Here is an 8,698-nt window from a genome sequence, read left to right as displayed (position 1 = left end):
AGGGCACTCCCATTCCCCTTCTGTGCTCTAGCAAACCCTTTGGATGTGTTGTTAGCAACAATGAGAGCAGAGGTCATTGGCTAGAGGAGTTCAAAATGCACCTTGACATGAGCATAGCTACGATGTTGACAAATGTGAGATGGAGCCTTAGAGGGAAGTACCAGTTGAAAAAGGTCATGCCTTTGCTAAGCAAAGAAGTCATTGCTTCAAGTTTCGATGGCTCTGTCGCGTGCTTACAAAGACGGAGCAGATGCTTCTGGTCCTGCCATCCACTCCAGAATGAGATCGTGACCTGGTCAAGGCAGGTGGAGGAAGAGTGCACAAAACAAGGTGGAGTTAAAATATTCATGCCACAGCATCAGGCACGTAGTGGGAAGGTAATGCATGCAGCATATTGTTGTTACATCAAGGAGGATCTTGACAGATGCCACATATCAAAGTTAGTGGAGTGAACACTCTCGAGTGAGCATGATGGAGTGAAGGTTGTGGGGATATTTGTGGGGTCTACATAAAGGAAAATTCTGGAGCAATGTATGGTGACATTGGTGTGGGAAAATGGGTGCAAGACAGTGCTGCCCAGGTGAATGTAAAGTGATAGATATTGTGGCATGTCAACCGGTTCCTCCACTGCACAACAACTAAGTCTTGACATTATATAAATTAATATGATTGTAATAACTAGGTTTAAGTCGAATATTTATGTATGGAATGGGCTTCTTTTGATGTATGTTAAATGCGGATGTATGGAGGATGCACGCCAAGTGGTTGACAAAATGTCTCGAAGAGACATCGTCTCCTAGAATACCATGATTGCAGGTTATGCCCAGAATGGAGAGTGTGATCAGGCATTGAGGCTTTTCTGTCAAATGCAGGTAGCAGGAGTACCATACAATTCAGTTACAGTTGCGAGTGTTCTTCCTGTCTGTGCTTCTGTAGCAGCTGTGAAACGGGGTAAGGAGATACATGGTTGTGTAATTAGGAATGCATTTGAGTCGGATGTATATGTGGGTAGTGCCCTCTTGGACATGTATGCTAAATGTGCAAGTTTAGAGCATGCATTCCAAATCTTTGACAGAATGTCTAGGAGAAATGTGGTCTCATGGAATGCAATGATTTCTGGGTGTGCTCAGAATGGGCATGCAAAGGATGCCTTAATTCCTTTTTCCAAATGAAATTAGCAGGGGTGGAACCCAACTCAAGCACCATTGTAAGCATCTTATCCACATGTGCCAACCTGGCAACTTTGAAACATGTCAAGGAGATCCACCATTACCTAATAAAAAGAGGATTAGAATTGGATGTGTTTGTGGGGGGTTACCTTATAGATATGTATGCAAAGTCCAAGCGGCTAGATTCTGCTTTCCAACTTTGGATAAATTGGGAGAAAAAGATGTTGTGTCATTGAATGCAATAGTGGCTGGCTATACCGAATGCGAACATGTTGCTGAGGTTTTGAAACTCTTTTGTGAATTGCAACTGGAAGGGGTGGTACATGGTACAAAGTCACCATTGTAATTTCTCTATCAATGTGTGCCAAGTTAGCCATTGTGGAACTGGGTAAACAGATCCATGATTATATCATCAGAAATAGATTGGATTTTGCTATATTTATAATGAATTCCCTTATAGACATGTACACCAAAAGTGGGAGTATAGAGCTTGCAGGCCGTGTTTTTGACAAAATGCCTGAAAGAGATCTGGTTTCTTGGAATGCAATGATTGTGGGATATGGAAAATATGGCTATGGTAAGGAATCTCTTGCGCATTTCTATCAAATGCAACAGGCTAAAATTAAGCCAGAAAATGTCACATTCACTGGTGTTTTGAATGCATGCAGTCATGGCGGCCTAGTGGATGAAGGGTGGAAATATTTCCATTGCATGACTAAATATTATCAAATCACACCCGTGATGGAGTAATACTCATGCTTTGTTGACCTTCTTGGGCATGCAGGTCACCTAGGCGACGCATATTACTTCATTCAAATGATGCCACTATAACCTAGCGCTGATGTGTGGGGTGCTTTGCTAGGTGCCTATAGAAATTATTGTAATATAGAGCTAGGAGAAAATGTGGCAGAACATCATTTTGAGTTAGAGCCTAAAAATGTTAGTAACTATGCTCTCTCATTGAATAGGTATGTTGAGTTAGGCAGATGGGATGATGTAGCAAAGGTCAGAACAATGATGAAAGGTAGGCGCTTGATAAAAAGGCCAGGATGCAGCTGGATTGAAGTCAATACTAGGAACCGTGTGTTCTTTGGAGGAGATTGATCGCACCCACAGTCAAAGAACATATCTGCCATGTTGAGAATCTCCATGTAGATGAAGAATTCAAGGTATGTTTGTCACGCTTTGTGATATTAAATGGGAAGAGGTTAAGGTCTATATTTGATTGCACATGAGCTTACAAACACATTCCCTATAGAAACTGTTTAAATCACCTGCGTGAAGGGTGACATCCACAATGCCACCACACTCATCTAATTGTTGGGTGAGAATTTTTGTGATGGATGCTCACAGTTTTCAACATTTCAGGGCTACATTATGTCATTGTGGGGATAGTTTGTGAAGCTTCTTGAACAAACAACATAACAAAATACCAGAGTATTGGTGCAACTTAATGCAAGGAAACAAAGATGACATTGGTTCTGCAAGGTAATTATGACCTGAGTTTGGAAAGGCATGTTTCACACATGGTGTTGTATGCATTTTGTTTTCATGTGTAATAGTTATTTCATAGTTGACAAGAAGACTAAGGACCATTTTGCATAGGATGATTAACACAAGTACAAAGTATCATTCACGTTGCAATCTATTAGAGCTTTTGTTAAAGGATAAATTTGGCCAAACTGCCATTAAGCATAAGTACAAAAGATGTTTCACACTGTATTCCATTAAGAGTTTCTTTTAAATGATAAATTTGGACAAACTGTAGTAAATACTATATTCACTTCAAGTATTGTGTGTGATATTTTAAGAATCCTATGCAAACATACCTTCTGAAATGTAGTTTATTATTGATTCTTCATGCAACTTCAAACTTGTGAGTAAAATCTTCTAAATACTGCACAATGTGATTTGACATTTACATGACTATTTTTAGGTCAAAAGGAATTTTTGGAGTTTGAAGGGTTATTAATAAGATGGGTACATGAAATTCTTGAATATATTTTAGTGCGTGAGTAATTCTGACTTTCATATCTTTCTGAATGGTTATTAAACAATTTATGCATGTGGGACTATGTATTCTTATCAAGTATGCCTATTCTGCCTATTATTCTACTGGAGAAGAGGAGTCTGCAAAATTATGATCTTGCAACTTCAACTTATAGCTTGCAAATGCTTTGACAACTGAAGGGAATTTTCAAGGTGCAATACGTGCTTTAGAGACTGGACAACAGCTTGCCAATGAAATGAAGTATCCTGAACTTGAGATGGTCTTTGCAAAATTGATATTGCACGTTCATCTTATGTAGTGGGAGGATGCAAGTGCTCTAGAGAGAGTTGTGAACAAATGTGATGCCATTTTGAATTCAATTCTTGAGGATCAAAGACAATGTTGTCGTGGTCTACACCTTTATAATGAATTGTCGCACACATTTTATCTTCTACGAATATATGATTACAAGGAGGCTTCAAACCTTGTGACTATGTTAGTTGTTGTCTTGGAAGATTATATGCAGCAAACAGAACAAGTTCAGAAGTTGAGTGCAGAACTTAACAAAGTAGAGAGCAGGTTATTGCAACCTAGTCTACAGCAACACAAAAAATCACAGAATTGCATGAGAAAAGAAAAGCATCTTAATGGAGAGTGGTTAGAAAAGAGTGCAGTATATGTCTTGGTTGACCTTATGGCAGTTATATGTGGTTGGCTTAAGGGGTTATTTAAATATTTTGCAAAGCGGATCTTACCAGAAATTGTCTCGTTGTATTGTTGGAAATGTATCAACTGGGGTTCTCATGTTACAACCACGACTTCGCTTTGAATCCTCTTCCATTTCAGTGGAAAATTCCTCATCAATGGCTCCAGATTTCGAGCAAGTTCCCATGGAAAATGATAGCACAAAGGCAGATGATTGGAAATCCAAGGGTACCCCTCAATTGCAATGTTGGTCGAGGTCTCAGAATATCCACTCTGGTAGGCGGTTGTACCGCCCAGTCCAAGGCAAGGTAGAAACATCGTCTTCAATGTCCACTACTACAACCACTAATAATAATTTCACCAGTAATGGTGTGCCCTATATTCCTAATAGAAATGATGACTATGAAGGGAGAGGAGACGAAGACGAAAGATACCCACCCTCTGGAAAGGCGATTTACATGGTCTCTGATGGCACTGGATGGAAAGTAGAGCACTTTGTCCATGCTGCATTAGGTCAATTTGAGACCTGTTTAGTAGACAAAGGTTGTGGTGTAAACACCCATTTATTCTCTGGGATTGATGAGGTTGATCATCTTGTGGAGATCATCAGACAAGCAGTGAAGGAGGGAGCGCTTCTACTATACACATTGGCAAATTTGAACATGGCAGGGACAGAAAAGAATGCTTTCCAGTTGTGGGAAGTGCCTTATACTGATATTCTTCGGCCGACCACTGAAGTTGTTGCAACCCACCTAGGATTTGACCCTTAGGAGTTCCTCGAGGTAGTCGAGCCCAAAGCACACCCCTCTCAAAATGTTATTTCAAAAGAATATAGGCAATATAATTCCCAATTAAATAGAACAACGGAGCCCTGCCTCACAATCTTCATAAATCAGACTTGGTATTATTTGGTGTCTCACATACAAGCAAGACTCCACTTTCAATTTACTTATCTCAAAAGTGGTACAAGGTTGCAAATGTGCCACTTGTTCTTGGAGTTTATCCTCCAAAAGAATTATTTGAAATTGATCAAGAAAAAATCTATTGTCTGATCATCAGTCCTGTCATTTTGCAATCAATACGGTTGGTGAGGGACAAAACTCTGGGTTTACACTATTCCAAGAGAAACTACTCAGAAATGAATCATATTCGTTGAGAACTACATTATGGCAACAAGCTCTTTGCCCAGAATCCACAATGGCTTGTTATTGTGGTTGGGGTAACGTGCAGGTCCTAAGCACTTGGAAAAATAGATACACCCTACTCACGGCCGCTTAGATGAAGGAGAGCCACTATTAGGCCTCAAATTTTCAAATTGGCTATGATACCATATATGAGGATCCCACCTAGGGTCCTCTAACTAAAAACTAAATTTATCTAATTTTAAATACAATAAGAAGGGAAATAATTTATTTGTATCTAATCATTTATTTGATGATAATATACCATTAAAATTTATTTACCACAAATTAAATGAATAATAATTTCATTGCAACCATTTACATAAGTAATCAATAAATGGAGGAATACTTGTTCCAATAGCTTATTTGAGATGCTCCCAAGATCCTGACTCTGTTGGGATGCTCCTCTTGACTACCTGACTGGATTTGCCTCCCAACCAACCAGGAAGTATTTCCTAGACCAGGGAACCTCCACAGGTTCCCTAACCCTCCGAGCCCAAGTCCAACCAGATGTAATGTGTCCAAGTTTAACAAACACTCTCTAGATCCAAGTTTGTATTCCCTCATTTATCTCTCCATTCTCTTCCTTCTATTTCTCCACATTCCTCCCCCAAAGCACAATCCTCCAAAACAAATTGAGACCAAGCATCCCCCCTCTCCTCTCATAATCCTTCCCCTTTTATGTCTCTTCCTCCCATCTACCTCAACCACCTATCATTAATGTCATGACTACCCCCTCATCCTTTCATTTAGTATCCTTGACTTTTCTTAGAATATCTTGTTCAAAATAGTTTTAAGAAGATATTTTGGGGATAAGATATGGATATTTAATTTGGAAATTAATTGGAGAAGACCATATCTTCTCCCAAGTAGATTTTGAGAAGATGCCTTGGGATATGGATATTTAATTTGGAATAAATGGAAGGAGACCATATCCTATCCAAAATTAAATTTGAGAAGACAAGTTGGGAATTGAATAATAACAATAATAAAATTTATATCAATAAATAAAATTATAGTTTCACAAATGTAGGTATATACCAATATTCCTGATAATTCTAAGTCAATATTTTCAGGTAATTAAACACTAATAAAATTTTCATGATAAGATTAAGTAGGACATTACACAACTTTCCAAGAAGGTGTCAGTTGCTTTCCTTTTACAAATTGTCAAGAGCCATCATCCTTAATGTGAAAACAAAAGGAATCACAACCCCTTCTCTCTATTTTGGCTAGTACACATACAGGAAGGCTTGGAGGTGCATCTTCTACAATACTCTGTAAAAGAGTACCAATGACAATTTTCATAGCAACAATTTTAATAAGCTGCATAAAATAACTATTGCCTCTTACAATTGCTTTATAATTATGTAGATCACCTCGAGATTTATCTTCACCAGTAGTTTCATCATCCTTCTCTTTATTGACTTCTTGAATTAATTGCTCAAAAACCCCTAAGATTATATCTGTGTTTGCCTAGTCTGGAGTCACAACTTTCAACACCTTGAATTTTAGGCTAGGCATCCCAACTTTAAGAAATTTTTAGAACTCATATCAATCCCTCATCTCCCACATCTGCATCATCATTTTTCTTTGTGTTAGTATTTGAGTCTTTAGTAGCTTTAGGTGATACTGAAAAGGAAGCATCTGCATACTATCCATTCTACTATAAGTAGAACACCTACTTCTTGTATTTCTAGTCATTGTCTTTTGTTACAAAAATTTCAAACAAAGGAATGCCTGGAACTCCTGTAGATAGCTGCCTTGCATTGTAACTCTTGGCAACATATCTCTCATGTTGAGAATCAATATGGACAGTTCTTCCATATGGATCATTTGCACCCTCTACCAGAGCAACCCACCATCCAACCTCATGTTTAATCATTCTTTGTAAACCTACAGTATAATGATCATGTGATGGAACCAGTATAGGATCTGTAGTGCATGAATAGTTCCCTGAAACAGAGGTAGCCCAATTTGAAGAAGTGGGTTGTTGCAAATTAATGTGTATGGTGTGGATCTAGCCTCCTATTTCCTTTGAATTCAGATGAAATCTTCCTTTCACCATATAATTTCTTCGCAACACCTCGAATCTGGTTTAGAAGCCCAAAATTGTGGAAATGACAGAGCCCACCCAACACAATATTTTGATTGGGTTGTAGTTAACAGGACAAACAAAACCATGAGAGGTGGAAAGAATCGGTGGTCTCTTTGATGATCTATGTTGTGATTTGGAGTGTGGCTGAGAATTAGTAGACTTGGGAGATAATTGGAGATTTTCAAATCATCATAATAATAATCCTGTATAAAATCCTGAGAGCAACTGCAACCTTAAACACCAAAACAAAAATTTCCCATATAAATAATTTTTAACAAAAAACTATATGTGATAACAGGTCTGAGGTAAGGTTTTAGGGTTGTAGGTGCAACATTGCATGGAGGACTATTTGAGGGCTGAGAGGCCTATTGTAGGGCCTTCTCTTCAAGTTGCAGGTGCATAGAGACTAGCGCAGGTGGAGAAAAGGGTGTTAACCCTTGAACAAAGTTTGGAGCTCTTGCTGTAGGAAACCGTGGGTTGTAGGGTGCCTTGTGTAGGTTTCCAAAGACTAAAACAGTGAGTGGGAAGGCCTAGAAGGGACAACAAAAGAGATATGGTTGTGTGGAGAAGGGTAACACAGATTTGGAGAAGAATTTAGGGAGAAATTGAAGTTTGTGAAGCTCTGTTTTGAACACAGTGAAAGACACAAATTTCAGAGTAAATAGAAGGTCTTTGAGAGCACACTATGCCAAAGGAATTTAATTACTGTCCTTTTTAAAAACTAGGAAAATATTGCTTGTTGATGTTTTCTATGTAAAATGCTAACTTATGTCTTGGATTTAAGACATCTGTGGTATATATCTTTAGACATAGTTACTAGAGAATCCACAGTAAAAACCATTTTCTATCAACGTTTCAAATCCCAACTAGGATCCATCATCAGGACTTTCTTGAATGCTGGTAGTAGAAGAGCTTAATTGAGGTAAATAAATAGTTGTGAGGAAAGTGGATTGAAGGATGAGATGAATGTCGGCTTAGTTTTAAGAATTTTAGTTTTGAAGAGAATTTTTTTTTTTTTTTAATAGTATCTAATCAATAATATTATATTAAAAGTTTTCATTAATATTAATAATAATTAATGTATTAAAATTAATTATTAGTAAATTGTATTAATATTAAATTATTAATCTATTAATATTAATAATAATTCATATTAGTACATTGTATAAATATTACAATTTTTAATGAGTTAATAATGGTAATAGTAATTTATATATTAAAATTAATTAATATTGATAATATTAGTTATTAATATTATCAATATAAATATTAAAAAAATTTAATAAGCTAATAATAGTAATGACCTATTAATATTAATATTAATTTATTAATAAAATAATATTAATCTTAATCTATTAATATTAAATTTATTACTATTATTAACTTATTAAAAAAATTTAATAAGTTAATAATAGTACTAATTATCTATATATTAAAGTTAATAAATATTGATAATATTAGAAATCAATATTAATAATTAATAATCACTTAATACTAAATAATTAATTGAATAACCTAATAATTAATATCAAGACTTAATAATTAATAGTAATGA

The 8,698-nt window shown here is 36.6% G+C and overlaps 2 pseudogenes; both read left to right on the top strand.

Annotated features, from left to right (window-relative positions):
- The first annotated feature begins 806 nt into the window (after positions 1–806).
- Positions 807–1,919, top strand: LOC149188440 (putative pentatricopeptide repeat-containing protein At3g23330 pseudogene; annotated as a pseudogene).
- A 2,103-nt stretch (positions 1,920–4,022) lies between these two features.
- On the top strand, positions 4,023–5,101 carry LOC149188439 (putative pyruvate, phosphate dikinase regulatory protein, chloroplastic pseudogene; annotated as a pseudogene).
- The last annotated feature ends 3,597 nt before the right edge of the window (positions 5,102–8,698 follow it).

Source organism: Pinus tabuliformis, chromosome 3_1, assembly GCF_031772625.1.
Source record: "Pinus tabuliformis cultivar Carrire ecotype Pingquan chromosome 3_1, CPIR1, whole genome shotgun sequence".
Taxonomy (NCBI): Eukaryota; Viridiplantae; Streptophyta; class Pinopsida; order Pinales; family Pinaceae; genus Pinus; species Pinus tabuliformis.
The sequence above is the reverse complement of the archived record's forward strand: the minus strand, read 5'-3'. Positions and strand labels throughout refer to the sequence as shown.